Source organism: Dipodomys merriami, unplaced genomic scaffold (genome assembly GCF_024711535.1).
Source record: "Dipodomys merriami isolate MVZ:Mamm:240054 unplaced genomic scaffold, mDipMer1.0.p SCAF_2, whole genome shotgun sequence".
Classification (NCBI taxonomy): Eukaryota; Metazoa; Chordata; class Mammalia; order Rodentia; family Heteromyidae; genus Dipodomys; species Dipodomys merriami.
The window spans coordinates 41,077,230-41,100,572 of record NW_027203381.1 but is presented as its reverse complement, the minus strand read 5'-3'; the positions used below and the strand labels follow the sequence as shown (position 1 = coordinate 41,100,572).

Here is a 23,343-nt window from a genome sequence, read left to right as displayed (position 1 = left end):
ACAGTCATCTGTCTAATAACACAGGCCATCGATTGTGAAATGAGGAGCCACATCTGTCAGCATGGAGTCCAGAGAAACCCTGGAGGACTTTTGCTCAGTAGCACCCTCGAGGCCGGGAACTGCTGGAAGTGGCTGCCCCGGGGGCGAGGCTTCTGTGTGGTCCGAGGAGGCTCCGCATTATCCTTGGTGATCAGAGTTGGGGAGCCAGGGACGCGCGCTCCTCCCGTGGGTGCAAAAGTCTTCTCTGGCCTAGAGCTCCCGGGTGGGTTTGGTGTTTCTGGTGGTTAATTAGAGATAAGAGTCTCAGGGACTTTCTTACCTTGGTTGCTCCTGACGAGGTCGCTTCATGCAAAAGGCCAGGGGTTTGACCCCCTCTCCCCCCCCCCCACTGCCCAGATGGAGGTCACCCGGGGGGGGGGGCTCCTTAGCCTCCGTCCAGTGACCGAGAAAGCAATCGCGCGGTGAGGTGAGAACATTCTGAACGAGCGCGGCCTCCCTGAGGTCGGGATGTGTGCGTGTGTGTGCACGTGTGTGTGTGCAATCCTTCCCCCAAAGCCCCTCCGCGCGCCCCGACCTCCACACCCCACAGTGGCCACACACATCCTCAGCGCACCGGAGCTGGGGAACGGAGGCCGGGAAACAGTGCACCCAGGGCTCCACAGTCCCGGCGGGCCCCGTTCGGAGGGGTGCGCTTGGGAACCCGGCGCCCACCTACCTTCGCGGAGGGCCCGTAGCCGGCGCGGAGAGTGCAGGAGGCCGCAGGGGGGCGGGGACAGTGCGGCGGGGGTCGTCGCCGCGGAGCTGCGGTGAGGGCGGGAGGGGCCGCACCTGAGGAATCCGCCTCCGGCCGCCGCCGCCGCCGCCGCCGCCACCTCGCTCCGCCCCGGCCCTGAGCGCGCGGCCCGCGCGCCTGCCACAGAGACGCCAGCCGCCGGCGGCGCTAGCACCTCGGAGGAGGCGGCCGGAGCGAGTCCAGCGGAGCGCGGCGCGGCGCGGCGCTGGCAGCGGGACTGGGGGTGGGGAGAGCAGCTGGCCGCGGCGAGGGCCACCCCCGGGTCCTCGGCCCTCGCGCCCCGTCAGGGCCAGGTGAGCGGCTTGCGGACACTCGCGGGCGAGGGTGTGGGGAGGCGGGAGGCGCGAGCGAGGCGAGCGCACGCCCCTGCGGGCCGGGAGCTGCCCTTGGGCGGGCTGGACACCCTCGCCGGCGCCGGCCAGAGCCGCGGCTGACTTTTCCCGGAGGAACAGAAGGCCGGTTGCGGGGGGTTGTACACGCGTGAGTGCGGACCAGTCGGTTTGTATGGCGACGACCGGGCGTTGGTGGCAACCACAAACCGCACCCGTTGTGTCCCGGACGCCTCGCGCCACCCCGCCGGTGCGACTCAGCCCTTGGGGTCCGCACTCCGGAGGCCAAAGGCCTGTCACCCTGGGCTCGGCTCGCTGCCTTTGTGGCGGGAGCCGGGCCGCCCGGGCGTAGGATGAGGGAGGTGGAGGGGCGCGGCGAACGCGGGGAGCACCCGAGCGGGCGAGGCGAAGCGCCCCAGCCGGTGCCCCGGGAGGGAGGGGGGATCGGAGGCGGGGAGGGGGCCGCTGGAGCCCGGTGGACAGCAGCTAGGGAGACGCGGACGTGACCTGGGAGAGGGTGGGTGCAGCTCAGCTTGGGGAAAGTTGAGCGCGTCCGGAGGTGGCCGGTGGTTGGCTTGGTGTCCGTGGTTTTCTGACCTCCGGAGCCAAATGTCACTTCGTCTGGAGCGCGCGCTCGCCCGCCGGCCATCGTTCCCATTTTTTTTTTTTTTTTCCTTTTTCTTCTTCTTTCTGTGAGTGGCCGAGGACCACTCTGGCTCTGAATGAGACACAAAGGGTTGTGTTGACAGCTGACCCTGACATAAGTAGCCCGCGAGGTGAGGGGGTGCCCTGGCCGGGTGGAGGGTGATGATGAGCGGTTTGTTAAAGCGAATCGATTCACACCGTCCCTTCTCCCGAGCTTCATTAAAAAGAAATTCTTTGGATAGATTCAGTGCTTGGGTGTCTTATTTAAATAGAGCCCAAGTAACGTCCCAGAACATGATTCATTTGCACGAACAGCTGTTGTTGCCAACCAAGGCAGGCAGGTCTTGGAGAAACTGCTCTTTCCAGCTCCTTTCTTTCTTCTATGAACGTGACTGTTACAAAGTCCTTACCCATCCCACCCGGCTGAGCAGCTAGAAGCCAAATTTCAATGTCTACTCTTTGCACCACGAGGTTCCTCCCCATCCCTCTTGAGATGAAAAGCCCTATTCAAATCCCATTTTTAAAACTAGACTTTTAAGTATGGAAAAGAGCTTTGCTTTTTCACAATTACTTTTGAACGAAATGCCCCCTTGGGGTGGGGGTGGGGGAGAAACTCTTCTTCATTCCTTTTCTCAAGTTTTTATACTTCAGAACTAGAACTCTGGAATTCGCTTGTAAGTTTTCTAAGTACTAGCTTTTTTTTTTCTTCATGAAAATTTCTGTGAGATTTTTTTATATACATTGCAATATTGAAAACTTGGTTGAAAAACACTTTCTCTGCGAATTGGTAATAAACTTTACATGCATAGGTGTATGTACTTAAGAGAAAAAAATGAATACTGAAAAGTTACAGAAATATGGCAAAAACTTCTCAAATAACAGTGAAGAGTATACTATAAAAATTAAGCTCTCTCTCCAGCTCATCCTCCCATGCCCTATTTTTCTGAAGCACAGTTGTACATTTCTTTTTTTTAACTGTACATTTTTGTATGTATAAACTATTAAAATGGAAATACATTATGGAAATCAAGGATGAAAGGAACTCGATATTTTAAGTAAATACCAGATTATATAATAATGTTTATTATTAGTTTGATATCCACTTGTGGATGACATTAGAATTTTTCATCTGGCATAAGGTGGGTACTTAACAGTACTAAAAAGAAATCATAGAACTGCTGGTATTCAGTAGGAAGCAGAACTATTGAACTTCCCTCCCCTATACCAGTGTCTTTACACCAGGCTTTATAACCTTTGTTGAATATTCCTACACCTTGGAATGCTGTGGAGTAGAATGAGAACGATAGTTTACATTAACTATCATTTGTTTTGTCTGCACGGTGTATATGTGAAAACACTGAATGGTTATGTGCATTCTCCCATTGAAATGATAGAGCATAAAAATTGTAGAAATCAAGAGGAATGTGGAGGCCAAGTTTAAGACATTTGGTCACGTCTCTTAGTTCCTAGGTTTGCCATAAATCAGCCACAGGAAAAGGGACATGCTTTTGTTTTCCACTCAGTTAAATAAAAGGAATTGAGAAACATATATTTTTTTAAGGTTTTGGTAGTCTTTTTGATGCCCAAATTTGACAAGTGAAATAGCTCTATGGGTGTACTAAGATTGGCCAAGAATAACCTGTTGTACTGTACAGTGATTAGACAGTGAGGGAATGAAAAGCAATTCTGAATATTGGAATCATAAAGGGAAGGTTAGAGATGTTTAAAGTACATTTCTGCTTTTGAAGATACTACTGGAGAAGAGTTTCTTAACTTTCCCACACAACGTCTGTTTTTGTTGCTTGGGCTCACATGGTAGAGTGAATTACAACTGAGGGCACCATTTTTAGAGAAAGTTCTTTTCTAAAATGCTTAAATTTTCTTTTTGGTAAAGGGAAGTACTGTTTAAAGACTGATGGTTGACATGATTTAATTAGTAATTCTCAAAAGTATTCAGATTGTGAATATCCATTGCAGCTAAGATGTTTTAGTAACTTGTTTTTAGTTACTTGTTATATATTTAACAAATAATTATTTCATATCATAGTTTTAGTTAAAAAACAGTTCCTAATCTTTGAAACATCTACAAACAGAGCTAATGATTCTTGGGTGGATGTAGGAGTTGGGGTATGATTGCACAGTGTGACAGTAAAAACAGTGGACTAATTTTGTTCACTATTTAGGACCTCAATTAAGGAATTTCAAAAGTACTGTAAATGGTGATTGTAAAAATCATTGATATTAAGATAGAGATGTTTTACAAATGACTTACAGTCATTTAAAAACTATTTGATTAGGATGCTAAGAATATAAAACTTAGGATACTTTTGTAAAGGTACTTGATTTACAGAAAAAATTGACAAAACAAAAAAGTACCAATAATAAAAGTGTTCTAAATAATAAGTTTATGTTTTCTAGTTCCCTTCCCAATGTTGCTATATAAAGATGTATTTTTATAGCTATATTTCAGATACATTTTAGTATGAACATCTGAGCGATAATTTTGGAGTCATTTTTGCAATAAATGTCTTGTTACTTAGCCCTTCTGTTTTGGTTTTCCTCTTTTTTCTCCTTCCCTTCTCTTTGCTCCTTGCTCCGCTTTCTTTACCTCTTTTTCTTCTGAATATCCTTAGGATTGTTTCCCTGGAGAGGCAACATAGTGAAAATGTAAATGGGTAAGGTAGGCTATAAATTTGGAGGTCTTGAGTTAAAATCTAACTCTATCACTTACTAGTAATATTGGACAAGTAACTTATTTATCAGAACTTGAGCTTTCTGATCTATAAGATGGTAATTGTACTATCTATAAGATTACTGTGGTAGTAATTGCTCTCTGTAAAGTTAAAAGACATGAACAAGTCTTGGTGCCAGTGGCTAATGCCTCTAATTTTAACTACTCAGGAGGCTGAGTATAGAAGGATCAATGTATGAGGTCAGCTGAGGAAGAAAAGTTTTCAAGTCCCTATCTCAAAATAATGCCCTCCCCCTAAAAAACCAGGGTTGGAATAGTGGCTCAAGTGGTAGAGTACCAGACTAGCAAGCACGAGTTCCTGAATTCAAACTCCAGGACTAGTGGAATAAAAAAGGTAATACCCGTGTGTGTGTGTGTGTGTGTGTGTGTGTGTGTGTGTGTGTGTGTGTGTGTGTGTGTGTGTGTGTGTGTGTGTGTGTGTGTGTGTGTGCGCGCGCGCGCGCGCGCGCGTGGAACGTGCATGTGCATGCACCAGTCCTGGGGCTTGAACTCAGGGCCTAGGTGCTGTCCCTGAGCTTTTTTGCTCAAGGCTAGTGTTCTACCACTTGAACCACAGCTCTATTTCAGGCTTTTTGGTGGTTAATTAGAGATAAGAGTCTCAGGGACTTTTCTGCTTGAGCTGGCTTTGAATGGAGATTCCTAGATCTCAGCTTCCTGAGTAGCTAAGATTACCACCAATACCTGCCCTCCCCCCCTTTTTTATTTTACTAGGAAAATCTCCACTTTTCTGGTAATTTGAAACAGCTAAATTGTTACTAATTTGCCTTGATTTACATTTCTCACAGTGAGGAATCGTTTTCTCAGAAGAATTGTTATAGTTTTCTAAATGGAGTCATGAAAATTTAATTGCTTCAGTAATTTGGAACTAGACTTTATGATGGACATGTAGAGGAGGTTCATTCCAACACTAATGAGAAATCTGTTAAATTCTTCAAATTAGCTGTAGGCATTTTGTATTTCCAGTCTATAGTAATGTTTATTAGCTATTATTATTTTGAATCTTAGAAAAGATGTTGAAATTAATTACTAGTATCATGCACAAATCCTACTTAAATGAAAATACAATCCTTCCTTCAAGGGATATTTTATGTAAGTATTGTTGTGGTCATAATCTGGTGAGCTTTTAAGGAGAAATGCTTCTCAAAATTTGAAGATAAATCATAATATTTATGATCTCCAAATCAAGTTATCTTTTGGTGACAAATGGATTATGGAGTTATGCCCTCTGACTTTGAGTTCTTAGATAGACAGTGTAGTTTAGTCTATACACTCAAAAGCATGCCCTTGTACGTTCTAGACTTCCAGCAGCCCTGATATTTTTGGCAAACACACACCCAACATGGATAACAGCAGCTCTTTGTGCTCTTGAGCCCCAGGAGGGTTCTATTGTGTACTCTTCCTTCCCTCTCATTTTTGACTGACTGGTGATAGCCACTCCCCCAGGTCCTGATGTGAAATCCCATAGGGACTTCTCTTATACATAACTCTTTATCCTCACCACCCACCAATACATACAATGTATTGGCTTCTTTCCTATCTAGTTAGGACAAAATATATAGAAAACTCCTTATCTTTTCAAGGTTGTGGTTTCAGACTTTATTATTTCCCCCTATGCTCTGTGAATATTTTCAACAGTCCTTAGAGACCATAGCCATGTTCAGTGGAGATTAACACATAATCAACACTTCATAAATGTTGTTGTAGTGAATCATATCATGTATTATCTTCTCTGTTTGGAGCCTGGTTCTATTTTTTATGGTACCAGTCTGGAGAAGCAAGCTTTGAGTGTGTCCTGTATTGCTGTTTGTCTATATTTATCAAGGTTAGCAATTACAAGACTTGCTTATTCTGGCTTTTCTAACATCTTGAGTGCCTTGAGGAGGGATTTTTTTTCTTTCATGCCTTTTATTCTGAAAAAGTGGGATTAACAATTACCATTCTAATTACCAATCTTTTTTTTCCCCAATTGCAAGTTTTATTAGCTGCCTAGGCATTTTCCCCACAAGCTGCTCCACCTCCGCCCAAATCTGGGGGCCACCCCGCGCACCTCTAACCCTCCCCCCAGGAGCGCCATCCTCGTGCCCCACAACAACCATAGCTACTCGGGCTCCCCTGGTTCTTCCCTCTCTAATTACCAATCTTATGTATAGGATTGCTGTAATTGTAAATATAAAATGGATTAGTAATAGTAGGCTTGATTTTGAAATTTTGTACAAATTTGTACAATTTTGCCAAAATTGCATATTGTCACCACCTTTCTAGGAGGGTCCATATTTTTGAGGAAGTTTAATTTCATTATGAGATTGCATTTGAATTTGGGGTTAGATGCAGATGCTTACAGAATGCCCAACTCACTGAGTCAAAAACTCTGAGGAGGGAGTTTACCAATCTCATTTTAACAACCCTTTATAATACTGAATGCCTGTTCTAGGAAGTAAGAAACTTCAACACCCACTAAAAAATCATTCTATTAATTATTGTAAAACGGTTTAGAATTACCATAACCACTTCTGTGCTGAACATGGAATGAAAGTTAGCTATTATTATTCATCAGTATTTATCTTTTGCTCTCTCAAAACTTAATTCAGACAGGACTATAAACTCAAATGCCTATATGTGCCAAACAATAGTCCAAGTGATGAATCAGGATATGTGTAAATAATAACGTGTTGTTTTGTCTTGATGGTGTATTCTGGCAGACAATAAAGTCTAAGGCTAGCTTCACACTTTAATGTGAAGATAAATGTTGCCAATGAATTTTAAAGAAAACAAATGGAGGCTGGGTACTAGTGGTTTACACCTATAATCCTAGCTACTAAGGAGGCTGAGGTTGAGGTTTAAGGCCAGCCCAGGTAGAAAAGTTTGTGAGACTCCATGTTTAAAATAATCAGCAAAAAACTGGGCTGGAGCAAAGCTCAAGTGATAGAGTACCCATTGAACAAGCAAGCCAAGTTGGTGCAGTGTCCAGAGTTCAAATCCCAGGGCTGCCCCTTCTCCTCCCCCCCCCTACCAAAAAAAGAAAAGAGAAAACAAAGAGGCTCAACTAGAAAAATTTAGACGCTAAAAGCTTCCAACCTGTGCATTAAACAATATGGGATGAAACAGTCACAATTGAATGAGTGTAATGACAGAAGTAATAACCCCATTCAACATTATTAATTATCATAGAAATGTATATTAAAACTAAACATTTTTAACTTTCAAATTATAAAGATTTAATAAATACATAAAATCGAATGGTGGCAAATGAATAAAGAAATAGCTTTTGCTATATACCAAGAGTGAAGGCAAATAAGTACATTTTCTTTCTGGAGAACAATGTGACATCAAATATGACTTTGTCAAGACCTGCCCTGTGGCTTTTTGCCACAGGTAGTCATCTAAGTGTTATTTAATTAACATTATCTACAACTAAAGTTTATGTTTCTCACTTATTCTAGTCAAATTTCAGGTGTTCAGTAGTTGCATGTAGCTGGTGGCTATGTAGGATTGTGTAGATACAGAAAATGTTCACCATGGGAAAAGATTCTCTTCTAGGAATTTGTTAGAAGTAATTATCCAAATATGCGATGTATAAGCAAAATATCAAAGAAATGTTATTTATAAGAGTAAAAATGGTAGAAAAAAGTAACTATGATGTTAACAACCAGGTTATGGTCTGGCCTGCAATCGTAGCTACTCAGGAGGCTCAGATTTGAGCATTGAAGTTTGAAGCCAGCTTGGACAGAAACATCCATGAGACTCATCTCCAATTACCACTAAAAAGCCCCAAGTGGAGGTATTTCAAGTGGCAAAGTACCAGCCTTGCATGGAAAAACTAAGGGAGAACATCCCTTAGTTTTTCAAGCTCCAGTACTGGCACAATAAACAAACAAATAAATAAAACCAGGCTACAGTATATCTGTGAAATATGTCAAGTGCAAATATCCCTATTGCAGAATCATTTTACTTATTTAGGTAGTAAGCTTAGGTACAAAAAGTTACAAAACCAATTTTTCTCTTCTGGAAAATGTATGAATATGATAGAATTTTCCCAGACTGCATGCTTCTCTTTTCAGTAATAGAATTGATTTACTTTCAATTTAAAAAAACAAGCCAAAGCAAAAAAAAAGAAAAAAAACAACAACAACAAGCCAAAGCACTTGACAACTTTCCAAACTCATAAGTATCAGCTGGTTCGTCTTAGATATTCACAGGCCCCTCCCTTCTCTCCTCTAAAGTTTATTAAATCAGAATATCTAGCAGGGTCCAGGAATCCGTATTAACAAACCCTTCACTTGCTAGCTGTTTCTTCCTCCTGTCACTTAATCTGTGAAGCTGCATTCATTTTACCTTGACCAGGTTAAATCTCCCTAATCTTGATTAGGTTCTGTTCTAGCTATAGAGATACCCTGGTGAAGACAAGTGACAAACAGTCTTGTCTTTATGGGATAATGAGTAACATATCCTGCCTTTTAGATGGTGATATACTAGAAAGGAAGACAAAGCAGAAGGAGGCATTAGAAAGTGAGTTGGGGGTTGTGGTTCTTTGCCAGATGTCAGTGAGAAATGACACCCGGCTGGAGAGATGAAGGAGGTGAAGAACTGAGTCCTGGGAAGCTGGGGAGTTGGGCTGCTGGAGGACAACCAGAAGGTTGTTCAGTGAGCTGAAAGGGAGAAGCAAGGGAGGGAGAGAGGAGGAAGAGAGAGAGTGGGAAGGATTAGGTCAGAGAGGCAATGGAGATCTTCTTACTTCAAAATTCTTTGCTCTCTCTGTAGTGGACCACACTCTTGAAATTCTTTAGCTAATCAGTTTGTAAAGAGATCTGACATCCCCAAATTCATTGTTATTTTCAGGATGATTTGACAACACCTGCCACATTTGCTTTTAAAATACAGATTATTATCAACACACCCATGGAATAGCAATGACTGAGTTCAGACCTACAAATGTGGTTTTTTTTTTTTTTTAAATAGACACAAGATCATAAACCAACTCCTTAAATTTTTTTGTTCTGTAAATTTAGCTTTTCCAGGGCAGATATACCAAAAGTTATCACTGCTACTTGTACAGGTCACCATATGAAGAAAGGATGTAATTGATATAATTCTCATTTATTTATTATAGTTTTAATTTCGTTTTTAAATACTGATCCTGGGGCTTGAACTTGGAGCCTAGACATTGTCTCTGAACTTTTCTTCCCCCTCAAGCTCCACTTCTAGCTGTTTTGGTGCTTATTGGAGATAAGAGTCTCATGGACTTTGCTGCCTGGATTGTCTTCTAACCCAAATCCTCACATCTCAGCCTCCTAGGATTCCAGCACGAGCCACCTGGCTAATTTCCTGAATTAATTTTAAAGCAATTTAATGGCTATTACTTACAGTAAATTTATATAACCATCTTCATTAGTATTGGGAAATTGAAAGACTGTTTCTCTAATTTGTAACTACACCTGTAGTATACTCACAGCCAATATTCCTTTTTATATTTTAGTGGTACTAGGAGCTTAAGCTTTGGGCCTCATGCTTGCTAGGAAAGTACTCTTTTGCTTGAGCTGTGCCCCTCGCCCATTTTCCTTGTTGGTTTTTTCAAGAAGAATCTTCTACAGTTGTCCAGACTAGCCTCAGACTTCTTTCTTCCTATACCTCCCAAGGAGCTGGGATTACAGACATGACAAATCATATCCAGCTTGTTTGCTAAACTAGAGTCTTGCTAATTCTTTGCCCATGATGGTCTCAAACCATAGTCGTCCTAATTTCTGCCTCTTCTAGTGGCTGGGATTACCAGTATCGGTCCATTTTTGGAGTGTTACTGGATTTTACAGCCAGGGGTCTATCTAGACTGAGAGAAAGCACTCCCATAGGGATTTTGTGAATTGCCTAAGGTTACTCAGCCAGTCCTGTATGCTTTCTGGTTTACCATATTGTTTCTAATGTCTTTGTATACCTTTAATCATAAGTAAGGTATGTTTTCCCATTTAAAAAATATTGCATATGTAGCATTTTAAGAAATTATATTTTATTATATTTAGATTTTAAGTAGTTTTTGTTGTTGTTGTTGTTGTTATTGTTGTTGTTGGTCATGGGGCCTGAACTCTAGGCCTGGTTGCTGTCCCTCAGTTCTTCAGCTCAAGGCTAGCGCTCTACCACTTGAGCCATGGTACAGCTTCTGGCTTTTTGTGCTTATGTGGTGCTGAGGAATTGAACCCAGGGCCTCATGCATGCAAGGCAAACACTCTACCACTGAGCCACCTTCTCAGCCCTTTATTCCACTTTTTTGTGGGGTGTGGGGATTGAACCCAGGGTCTTGTGTATGCTAGATAAAATGCTCTACCTCAGCCCAAAGTGTTTTATATTGCTTATTTTCTTTCATATGGAATAGGGTTTTCCTCCCTCCCTCCTTTCTTCCTTCCCTCCCTCCCTTCCTTCCTCCCTCTTTTCCTTTATTCTCCTTTCCCTCCCTCTCTCTCTTTCCTTCTTTCTTCTTTCCTTCTTTCCTTCTTTCTTTCTTTCTTTCTTTCTTTCTTTCTTTCTTTCTTTCTTTCTTTCTTTCTTTCTTCCTTCCTTCCTTCCTTCCTTCCTTCCTTCCTTCCTTTCTTTCCTTCTCCTTTCTCTTCCCTTCCCTTCCCTTCCTTTGTTCCTCTCTTCCTTTCTTCCTTTTCTTTCTTTTGGCAGTACCTTGCTAGCCTTGCAATCTCACTTGGCATTTTCACTCAAGGTTAGTGCTCTACCACTTAAGCCACAGCTCCACTTCTGGCTTTTTTAGTGGTTAATTGGAGATAAGAGTCTCACACACTTTTCTTGGACTGGCTTTGACCTCCATCCTCAGATCTCAGCTTCCTGGGTATCGAGGATTAGAGGAGTGAGTGACTTGCTCCAGCCCCATATCACTTCTAACCATTACAACACTCCTGTGAAATAGGCATCATTATTTTCATTTTTTTATAGCTAGGAAAACTTAGCTCAGAGCCCATAGGTAGAAAGTCAGAATTCAACCTAAGATCAGCTGATTTCAAAGCTACTATTCTGTTATCCAGGTTATATTCTTCTACTAGATTGTAAGATCAGTATATCAGGAATTGTAGCTTAAAATGATTGATATTGCCCAGAAAAATGACTTGTGGCAAATGTTGCTACAATTGCTGAAGGTGGTATAGGTGTAGGTGCTAAAGGCCATGTTAATTGTTCAGAAATTAATTGTCTATTTGGGAAATAGACTGTACAAGACTGTACCATGATAGGTGAGGAATGGTTCCTGTGGTGGTCATGTCCTGGGTTTATTCACGAAGTTTGAACCACACCGCAGATATTCTGTCTTCTTTATTCACTACTCCTATCCGAAGTGCCTAGGATAAGCACACAATTACCTTCAATAAAGATTTATGAATAAATGAATAGGTGACATCTGTAGTGACTTGTTAACTTTGTTCCATGGCTGTGTATTCCTTCCTAAGCCCTTTTCAGATCTAAGCTACTAAACCACAAAAGCACGCATAGGAGGGAGGTTAGATGGAACAACATAAGCTTATTGCCTCTGCTAGAAATTCCAAGGCAAAGATCTATATCCTTTGGAAGCTAGGTCAGTAGCATTATTGTTTGAATAAAGGATGGTAACAAGGAAAACTAAATCCAAAATAGTCTCTCTTTTTGGCAGGACTAGAGTTTGATTTTAGGATCTCACATTTGTTGGGCAGATGCTCTGCTGCTGAGCCATGCCTCCAACCCTTTTTGTACTGGTCATTGTGTGTGAGTGTGTGTGTGTGCACACGCGTGTGTGCATGTGCATGCACATGTGCAGTCCTGGGGCTTGAATTCAGGGCTGGGCACTTTGCCTGAGCTTTTGTGCTTGAGGCTAGCACTCTACCATTTAAACCACAGCTCCTCTTCTGGCTTTTTGGTGGTTAGAAGTCTCATAGACTTCTCATGACTGGCCTAATTTGAACCATAATCTTCAGATCTCAGCTCCTTTGTAGCCAGGATTACAGGCATGAGACAGCAGTAATTGGCTTGTATTGAGCATTTTGAAATAGGGTCTTGCTTTTTTTTCCTGGGCCCATACCTGGACTGCAGTTCTCCTATTTTACCTTCCTGCTGTAACTGATATTCTTAGAATGCCACCATGCCCAAAGCCTTCCATTGAGATGAAGTTTTGTGATCTTTTATTACTCAAGCTTGCCTCAAACTATGATCCCTCTCATCTCAACCTTCCAAATAGCTAGGTTTGCAGGTATGAATCACCATGTCTGGCTTCCATTGTTTTTGAATTTCATAAAATGGTGAAGACTTTTGAAAATTTTTTATGACTGAGTTATTTTTGAATTTATTTTATTTAAACGGGGCATACTTGCAATCTCAGTAGTTAAGGAGGTTGAGGCGGTATGATCTTGAATTCTGGGCTAATCTGGGCAACCTGGGTTTCATAACAAGACCTTGTCTCTAATACTGTCACCCTTTAAAAAAAATGTATACATTTTCCTGTATAGCTTACATATTTTGAATTTTAAACTTGTCAGTGAAATAATTTTCTACTTCAAAATGCAATTGAAGCCAGGTGCTAGTGGCCCACACTTGTAATCCTAGCTACTCAAGAAGCTGAGATCTGAGGATTGCAGTTCAAAGCCAGCCGGGGCAGGAGAGTCCATGAGACTACTCTCCAATAAACTATTCAGTTAAAGGCAGAAGTGATGCTGTGGCTCAAGTAGTAGTAGAGCACTAGCCTTGAGCAAAAAGAAGCTCAGGGACAGAGCCTAGACCTAGAGTTCAAGCCCCAAGACTGATAATAATGATAACAACAGCAACAATAATAATAATGTAATTGAAGAGATAGATTTCCAGAATAATAGTGCATAGTGAAATAGTACTACGGAATGAATAGTCTGTGAAAAAAGTGTTTTATAAATATGACAAAATTTCTTGCATTGTATTACAATTCATATTAGTTTTAAACTGCTAAAACTTCCTAAATCAAAACAGTGTTTGTTTTTAGTTATTATTACAGGAGAGATTACCACGTGTCTATATAGTTTTACCCTTGGGAAGCTAAAATTGTTCATGTTTTGCAAACAGACACTATAGTTCTAACTTAGATTAAGATGTGAGTTTAACTTATACTGATGTTTTCAAGACTTTGAAATAATAATTGGCATCAGTAATTATAATAACTTGACTTTCAATTTTCATTTAGATGAAAAGTAATTACTTTCTCAAATATATCACTTCCTAAAAATAATTTTTCTCTTCATAATTTTCCTATTGAGTAAGAAGTTTAAACCAGTGGGGACAATAGAATTCTCCATTGAATAGGAAGGAGATTAACAATGAAAGTAAGTTAATAAGCCTTTTTTAGGTACCTATAAATGGAATTGATGCTGTTGAGAACAAAAGTGGAATAAAGAGCTGTCCTCTCCCTTGGGAAATACTACAATCTAGTTAAAATACAGTGCTGTCGCTTGTAATTTTATAGACTCAGATCTATTTTATCCAAACCATGTTCCTCAAACCATTAATAATGTAGTAAAAAAATTATATAACATAATATACAAGGATGTTATTTTTTCTGTTCCCTAATACAAAAAATTATAAAACAATTGGACCAATACCTAATGAAGTTTTCTTGTCCATTTTTTTTTATTTTTTAAAATTGAAATGTTTTAAATTTATTCATGAAGCATGGAATGTAAAATCTGAAATAGTGCTAGAGATGTTAAGGGAATCATGGTCTGGATATTGCTACGAATACCTCCTGGATAACACAAAACTGCCCCCTATATATTTGATCATTATTCAACTCATATCCTTAATTTTTGTATTTTTCTTTTGTCTAGCATTTATTTTTTTTTATGTTTTTTTAATTGTGAAAATACTGTATAGAGGGGTTACAATTACATGGGCAAGGTAATGAGTACATTTCTTATCAAGCATTGTTACCTCCTCCTTTGTTTCCCCTTCCCATCCCTTCCCATCTCCCCACCTCCCACCCCCACCCACCCCGCCAAAGTTGTAAAGTTCGTTTTTCGATATAACAACTTGTACATCTCATTGTTGCAATGGGTCCACCTATATCCCTATTCAAACAATTTGTTTTTTCCCTTCCCCTCCACAAATTATACCAACATCAAATACAATGAAAGCAGGGGTTATACTGTGGGAGAGGGAGGTTTTTGTTTTATAGAAGAAGCTAATTTTAATAAATTTTTTTTTTTTTGGGTCCGGTCATGGGGCCTGAACTCTGGGCCTGGGCGCTATCCCTCAGCTCTTCAGCTCAAGGCTAGCGCTCTACCACTTGAGCCATAGCGCCACTTCCGGCTTTTTTCTTATTGCTTATGTGGTGCTGGGGAATCGAACCCAGGGCCTCAGGCATGCAAGGCAAGCGCTCTACCACTGAGCCACCTTCCCAGCCCCATAATTTTAATAAATATTTTTCTTTTGAGATATATGTTGTAAATTTAAGGCACATAGAATTATCATTTTAAAAAGAAAATGATTGGGCTGGGAAGGTGGCTCAGTGGTAGAGTGCTTGCCTTGCATGCATGAGGCCTTGGGTTCAATTCCCAGCACCATCCATATAAGCAGAAAGGGCCAGAAGTGGCTCTGTGGCTCAAGTGGTAGAGTGCTAGCCTTGAGCTGAAGAGCTGAGGCACAGCGCCCAGGCCCAGAGTTCAAACCATAACCAGCAAAAAAAAAAAAAAAAAGAAAATGATTGAAAGCTCACTGTGACCTTCAAACTATTTACAGACATTTGCAGTTATATATGAGATTAATAATGCTATTCGATTGATGCATGTAGATTATGAGAAATGTAGATTTTAATGAGAAAATAAAGATCTTAAACAACTTTCTTATAAATCTAACTCACTCTAGAAATTTAGGTTTGTGACAGTTTTTCACAAGGAAAGAAGGAAGGAAGCAAGGAAGGAAGGAAGGAAGCAAGCAAGCAGGGGAAGAAGGAAGGAAGGAAGGAAGGAATGGAGGGGTGGGAGAGAGGGAGGGAGGGAGGAAGGAAGAGGAAAAAGGAAAGAGAAAGAAAAGATGTAAGTGGTAATTAGAAGCCAATACTTTGGTATTTTAGTTCTTGAACTTATTTATATTAGGACACATTAAAGAAAAAGTTCATAAAGTTATTCTGTAAAATTTTAGCTCATTTCACTTCCAGTCATTTATTGTTATTGATACAGTTTTTATTTATTACAGCCTTTTTCCAGAAACTTGTGTGCAAGGTAAGTCTGTTCTGAGTTGACTTTTATGACTAGAATTCTGTTACTCTTCCCTTAATTCTTAAATCATTAGCATATAAATTATATTGAAATGCTGCATCAAGTTAATTGATTAGAAATAGTTGTGTACTCACAAATGTTTTTCCCCCTAAGAACTACAGATTTAAATCTCTGAAAACATTATGAGCTATGGGGTAGTTATGATAGTCCAGCTGCCTTTGTGTGTGTTTCATTTAAATGTAAATTTATCTTAGAGACTCTAAAAACAAGCTCAGAAAATAGAAAATTTTAATGTGAATAGTTATTTTCCCCTATTCATGAGTACTATAATCCCTGTTTTACACTAAAGAAAAGACATTAAACAGCCAATACTCAGTTGCCTTATTTTAAAGGTTCTTAATTGATTATCAGTTTTATTTCATTATCAATATGTTCACAATCATATAATTCCATACAAAGAAAATTAACATTCTATAACATGTTCTAACAGTAGCTAAATGATTGCCTATTTGGTGTTACATAAAGGAAAATGTTAGTGTTTTAACCAGAAATAACTTATTAAAATTCATTTCAAGTAAATTTAAGATGTTAAAAAGCAGCTACTGGGGATGGGGGAAGTGGCTCAGTGGCAGAGTGCTTACCTTGCATGCATGAGGCCCTGGGTTCAATTCCTCAGCACCACATAAGCAGAAAAAGCCAGAAGTGGCTCTGTGGCTCAAGTGGTAGAGCACTAGTCTTGAGCTGAAGAGCAGAGGGACAGTGCCCAGGCCCAGAGTTCAGGCCCCACAACCGACAAGAAAAAAAAAAAAAAAAAAAAGCAGCTGCTGAAGTTAGCATGAGCACACTGGTATATGATACATATAAACATCTATGAACCATAATATACATATTACATAGAGAGACTATTTTTAGTCACTTGTTAATTTCTTTCTGATCTATAATTATGAATCAACTCCCAGGAACAATTTTTGAGGGTCAGATTTGAGGACAATTCCACTTACCCTATTTTCTGGAGAATTTGAAGTTCTATGATTTTTCTTTATTGTTTAGTCATTGCATTCTGTATATTACCATCAACGTCCTCAGAAAGGTTTCCTTCTGCTGCCTTTAGTAGCCTTTTCTACTTCCCTGCAATAAAACAGGCCATTTCTGAGAGTTTAAAGTCATTTTTTGTCTTTAGTCATTTACTGGCTTGTGATTATCTTGTGTTAAAAAAACAAACAAATAGACTGAAAACCTCTTTGATCTATTCTAACCTTTCTATATGCAGATTTTGGGAGACACTATAGTATGCCAATAAAATTCCTGCACTGATGTTTCTAAAATAATTATAGGAAGGATTATAAAGTTTACTAAAGGGAGTACTATTTGTTGGTTGATAAGGTTTACTAAGCCACATACATGTAACTATTTTCCAAGAAACTCTTTTCTTTTTTTTTCTTTTTTTTTTTTTTTGCGTCTGGTTGTGGGGCCTGAATTCTGGGCCTGGGAACTGTCCCTCAGCTCTTCAGCTCAAGGCTAGCACTCTACCACTTGAACCACAGTGCCACTTCCCGCTTTTTTCTTTTTGCTTATGTGGTGCTGAGGAATCGAACCCAGGGCCTCAGGCATGCAAGGCAAGTGCTCTACCACTGAGCCACCTTCCCAGCCCCCCAAGTAACTCTCGTGAAGCTAAGAGTTACGTTCAAAGAAAAGGTCTTTGTTTATTCTATATTTAAAATTTTTTTACAGTCAGGAAGAGTAAATGACTGTTTTTTGAACATTTTTTTGAGAAGTCTTAGTTTTTAATATGCAATTTTCCAATAAGTGCTTGCAGATTTAAGGCATAATTTTGCATGCTTTGCTCTAATTAATAGAGTGACACATTACTATTTTGCATTTAAAACTTCATTTTATGTTAACCAGAAGTTTGGAATGTCTGTTTTTAGCAGCATTCTCATTTACAGGTTCTATGATATGCGGTCACATTTTTTTCATAATCAAAAGTGATTTTTTTTTATTTTCTCTGTAATTCCAGTAGAATATGTTGATGTGTTTCCCTCTCCATTCTTAGGTATACCTCTCTTTTAAACACAAATCTCATTTTTGTTTCTTCCCAGCTTTTCTACACTTCCTCTAAACTTCCAAGTCTTGGAAAAAGTGAACTCTAAAAACAGTCTTTCTTTATTTGAATGACAGACCTTGTGGAAGATCTGTGTGGAAGAAATTCTCCCATTCCAGGTGCAGTATATGAATACTTTGTGAAAATACTATGCTATGGTATCATTTTTTACTTTCTCTGTTTACTTCATCATTTGGGTCATCCTAAAAGACATACTTGATAACCAAAATTTTATGTCTTAATACCATTGGATATTAGTTTTAATACTTACTGCAATTAATTTTGTTGGTAGCTTGTCATTGGTAATTATAAGAAGTGTTTCTGAATTACATATCATGAAAGCTTTGTAAAGTGATCACCTACTGGTATAACCTGCAGAAAATGACTGATAAGTCATTTATTTCTGGATTTTTAATCTTATGTCGTGGCTTGAGAAAAAAAAGATAAGCACAAATTAGAAATACACCTGGCAAATTTCATGCCATGTCCAAGAAACAGTGTTTTTTTTTTTTTTGTAAATAGAGATACTGTCTTTGTAATAACTGCTGCATAACAAACTTTTAAATTAACATTTTACTAGGCTATTCTGTTTAACAAATTAGTGCTGGGGTGGGGTCATGGGTAATTGTAAAAAGCATTATATCCCACATTCAGGTTATTATTACCTGGGAACTGAAAATGCTATCCTAATCTAATTTTGGAGTGCCAGGGTGAGTTGGGGGATGGAGAGAATGAAACTTGAATCAGTGACCATCTGGCCCAGATTTGGCTGATTTCCTGTGCATTGCCCTTTGTTTCAGTCAAACAATGGATTGTTCCTTTTACAGATAAGAATTCTGTTGATGACTTTGTGCTGAATCAGCAGGTTTGGTTTGAGATTTCAAGCATAGATTTATATAGAGAGGCTATCTATTGTGCTGAGGTCACTCTCCTCATCTTCATCAATTACAAAAATATTTTTAGGATTCTTTTCTATAATTTAATAAAGTGATGGTTTTACAGACTCATCAAATAAGAATAATTGAAAATGTAACTTTCTAGTTTGGTATTACCTGTCTTAAACATTGACATTTTTGTTATCTTTAGTTTCCAAAATTAATATGGTTTTGGTGATTTTTGATGAGGCCTTATGTAAAATCTCCTACTGTCTGTTCTTCAATTTTCTATTTGAACCTTTAATGATTTAAATGTTTTTGTTCTAAATCTAAGCAAGGTCTTTATGATGTGTCTGGTAAATAGTTTTCTGTGACATCTGTTGCCGTATATCTGCAAATTACATTTTAGGAAGTTACAGCTATTTTCCTGACCTTAAATGCTACCTAATCACCATGACTCTGTTAAAAAAGTGATTATTGACTAGAAGTAGGGAATCTTGTTTGCCTAGCATTCCAAGTAAGTCAACCATCAGTTTCTGTAGGTTTTCTCAGAAGCAATAAAGTTCAGAGTATGAGTAAATGACACTTTTCAGAAGACAAGAGCTAACCTCAATGCTGTCACTTTGTGTGTGGCCACAATGTGTGTGGTCAAGAAATATAAAAATAATTACTTTTTACTTCTGATGTAATAGGAGCATTGTGGGCAGACCTTAAGTCAACCTTTTAGTTTAACTCTGTCTTCTGTTATAGCTGAATTGATACCACTCCTTTCCCAAATTTTCTGCATCTTTACTAAAATCACTTATAGCTTTGAAATCAAGCATTTGATCAGAATTGAGTTTTGAAAGCTGATCTCTAATTCTTTTGTGTAGATAGGAATATAGTCATCAGGTAGAAGTAAGGGGCCTGATCATAAGAAGAAAGCTTAATAGTTCTTCAGGGATCTAATTATATAGCAGATGGGACCACAAGGCATAATCCAGTGTCATTTGGTGTAATTAATTTTAGGTCCACATCCTGAAAAAAGTGGCTAACAAGAAACGGCACAAAAATCTTAGTTTACATCCATCTAGGACATTGTCCATTCCTATGATTTGGTTCCCATTTTCTTTGCTTTTTTTTGGGGGGGGGTCCCATTTTCTTCTATAATTGACTACTTGCTCTATCTGATAATAATGAAGCTTGGTTTAAATAAATGGGTGGTTTGAATCCACATATGTCATGAATGTTAATTGGACCTAAGAGAATATTCAGAGAAGTGGTTAGACAGTAAAATAAAACAATTTAGAAACTACATTAACACGGAGAACATTTCTGATTTATTCCCCCCACTGCTTTAATCAGAGACTAGTTCAGGGAACTAGTTCGAGGTGGAGGGGAAGGTCTTATCCTTTTCTCCCCTCCCCCTCCTAGTCACCCTTCAACCCCCACCCCCTCAACCTTCAAATCTCACTAAGGAATTATAGTCTCTACAGAGGCTCGGTTGCAGATGCCTGGAAAGTTTACACTGCAGAGAGTTGTTTTGTTTGGCATAGCTAATCAGGAGCCAGGCTGGAATTGCTCATAGCTGTCATTCAGGTTTTGTTTCAAAGTCCAAGGACCTGCTGGGAAAAACAAAAAGCTAATGAAAGCTGACTGTATTTAGGCCTCAAATCTGTGGAATCTGAAATGATGTCCTGACAGTGTATTCTTATTCTTCCACATTCTTGCTGTTACTAAGGTAACAGATTTTTAGAGGCTTTTCATCTTCATTGTCAAGTATTTGCTACACTTATTGTTGTTTTTAAGATTAGAGCAATTCAGATTATCTCCTTTTGAGATGAAGGAAAAAGAGAAAATAATGGAAATAAAATGTCTGATTCAATGCTACTAACACTGTTAATGTCTTAAAATCCTTAGGTTCATAACACTTATTAAAACTTAGGACAATATCAATTTCCTCAAATTTGGGAGTATTGTATATATGAAATTCACTTTCCCATAATGTGATTTAGTAGTATTCACATAAATAACCCTTAAAGAACACATCATAAAAGAAAAAATTTTGTAGTGAAATACCATCTTTAAGATCTTTTCTCTTGAATGAAAAGCCAAATAATATGGAGAAGTGATGTGCTTGCATTATTATCTGTAAATGATAAAATAAGAAAATGAATTTTGATGTGTGTATTTGCTGGGAAAGCTTACACTTTTAATGTTTGTCTTCACAGGATGTGTTGCCTTGGTAGATTAGCATTAGGAAAAGCTAATTTTGTGCAGACTAGGTGTTCTATGGTTTAGCTTTAAAATTGAGAATCCCCCAAGGATATGCTTCAATACCAATTTTATTGTTAAAATGTTGACTCATTGGAAGATGACACAGTTTTTTCAGAGACTTACCAAACATCTTCACCAAGTACTCTTTCCCCTGTGGCAGATGATTAGAATATTGAAATGACCTAATTTTCTACTGATCAGATCACTTCACTAATTTGGTCCCAATACAATAAGAGCCTACATTGGTAGAGATAAGATCTGACTTAATTTTGTTCTGAGAACTAAATAAGAGAGTGAGCAGCTGGCAGAATGGAGAACTCATGAGGGTTCTTGCCTGAAGTGGGACAGGAGGGCCTCATTAAGAGGTATCTGTGTTCTATAAAAATGTATTTTAAACTATCTAAATATAATTCTTTTAGTTTCCCAGAATGTAATTCTTCTTTTCTATCTACTTCTCTAAATCCTATGTTCTCAAGGTTCAGCTCAGGTCCTTCTTTATTCACTAGAGCCTCTTCAATTGATTCTGGTGTCCAGGTAGTTAGAGAGGCTGTGTTCTTTACGTGGTCACAGTTTAACAGCGGGATGACTTGTGTTCAGATATAGTTTTTATGTTTTGTTATATTTTGTTTTTTAAGAATGGTCAGAATGAAGGACATATGAAGGGAAAAAATAACATAAAGGGAATAAATCCCTTGAAATAGGCAAATTTATCCAGATAACGTTTCAAAGAAACTAGACAGTCGTCTACAAGGACTAACATATGCAGCTGAAATTAGCTTTACTTTAATTACTTTTTCAATAGGTTTTGTTTTGTTTTGTTTTCCAAATTGGGCTCTGCTGAGCAGCAGGGACTTTTATTCTGAGTTTTGGGCTCCAAAAGGAGCTAAGAGGGGTACTGGTAGACATGCGAACCCCACCCCCAACCCCTGCAGCTACCAACAGAAAAACTCCACTTTTAACTACTCTATATTAACTACTCTCTATCATTCTTGAAAAGAAAACACATTGAACTGCTTAAAAAATAAACTTTTGAAAATCATGGCTGTTTATAGTAATAAGTGAGTGTTTTAGGTTCAAATCAGGATAAAGTGTTGTATCAAGACTTGAAAATTTAAACAAATTTCTTTGTGAAACGTGAGTTCCACATTCAATCAGTAGTTTAATGACCCTCACAAGGATGTGGGAAGCTTTCTACTCAGAGAAAAGTTTGAATTGGATGTTCTCTAGATTTCTCATAGTTCTAAGGTTATGTAGTTGATTTTTTTCTCTTACTGTCAGTTATTGACACTTGGCTGTTCTCCATTAAGGTTTGTGGTAAACTTTATCTTCCACCAAATCATGAGGCTTCTGAGAGGGGGAACAATGCTTCATTGCTTTGGATTCTTCAAATCTGTAGGGGCCCAGGAAAAACCTGTTGGTACAAGAAATGACCACAAGAAGCACTTACTTAACTACCTTATTACACCATCAAATCATAAAGGACTTTGATAGGGAAAATATTTGCTGGTTTTTTTTTCTTCTATTGCTGCTGAAGTCTTCAGGAATAGAAATGACAAAGGAGATTAAAGATAAGCCTCCCTGCTTTCTTTTTTTGCTGGAAGCCAGAATACTACTGTGTCTGGAAAAGTAGAAATGGCTCCCTGATTCTAATAGATAAAACCTGAATGAGATAATCTTGACTCTCCATAGCAACTGAGAAACTGAGGCCCAGTAGAAGGGTGAAGTGAGAGATTTCCTGGTATTCCTAGTGCAGATATGCAAAACCTGAAAAGGATCATATTGGAAGTCTGGTCTCAAGGGGTTATGCACCTTGATTAAATTGGTTTTGATTTTGTTGAGAACTAGAACCAAAGGTATGAATTGCAGGAAAGTTTCCAAGAATGCAAGATTGGAATGTGGTAATGGTGGAAAGATTGATAAGGGCAGATAGGTGCTTGAACTCACTGTAATCTGAAGCAGCCCTTTTACTCACCATTTTTTCCGTTTTGCCTCTCTTTGTATTGGATAAAAATGGGCTGAATGTTTCCCAGTTCCTGACACATTGTTTGTACCTACCAGAAATGAAAGAAAAGCTTTTGGAACGAAGCTAGATTCTACCATTGGGAATCTAAGGACCATTTATAAATTGCAGTATTTCCCCTAGCTGGTGATCATAATCATTGCTGCTTGAAATCTCCTATGTTTCTACAAACTCAGATGTATTAAGGGACAAATTTCATGATGTCAGTATCTTGCAATTCAAATAGGGAGGCTGGTCACATCTGTAAACATAGATGTGAAGATGTCTGTACGAGTTATTCAATGTTGATAAGTGACAAGACGAATGCCTAGAGTAAGAAATGATTCTAGCATCAAGGAAACTTTGTCATGCTCCCAGGAAAAAAGAAATGCTTTTCATTT

The 23,343-nt window shown here is 39.2% G+C and overlaps 1 protein-coding gene and 1 long non-coding RNA gene across 4 annotated transcripts in view; one reads left to right on the top strand and one right to left on the bottom strand.

Moving 5' to 3' along the window:
- The first annotated feature begins 980 nt into the window (after nt 1-980).
- Greb1l (GREB1 like retinoic acid receptor coactivator) overlaps nt 981-23,343 on the top strand; it is a 258,809-nt gene continuing 236,446 nt past the window's right edge. For 2 of the 3 annotated variants that reach the window (XM_070029460.1, XM_070029459.1), the window contains exons 1-3: nt 981-1,086; nt 15,689-15,714; nt 17,811-17,931. The gene's annotated coding sequence lies outside the window, so the exon portion shown is untranslated. The remainder of the gene's footprint in view (nt 1,087-15,688; nt 15,715-17,810; nt 17,932-23,343) is intronic. The other variant, XM_070029463.1, reaches the window with a different exon arrangement.
- LOC138832093 (uncharacterized) overlaps nt 4,344-23,343 on the bottom strand; it is a 55,207-nt gene continuing 36,207 nt past the window's right edge. Inside the window, exons 2-5 of the long non-coding RNA XR_011373505.1 lie at nt 22,216-22,354; nt 16,713-16,839; nt 11,732-11,844; nt 4,344-4,410 (exon numbers count right to left, since the gene is read on the bottom strand). This is a non-coding gene — a long non-coding RNA (uncharacterized lncRNA). The remainder of the gene's footprint in view (nt 4,411-11,731; nt 11,845-16,712; nt 16,840-22,215; nt 22,355-23,343) is intronic.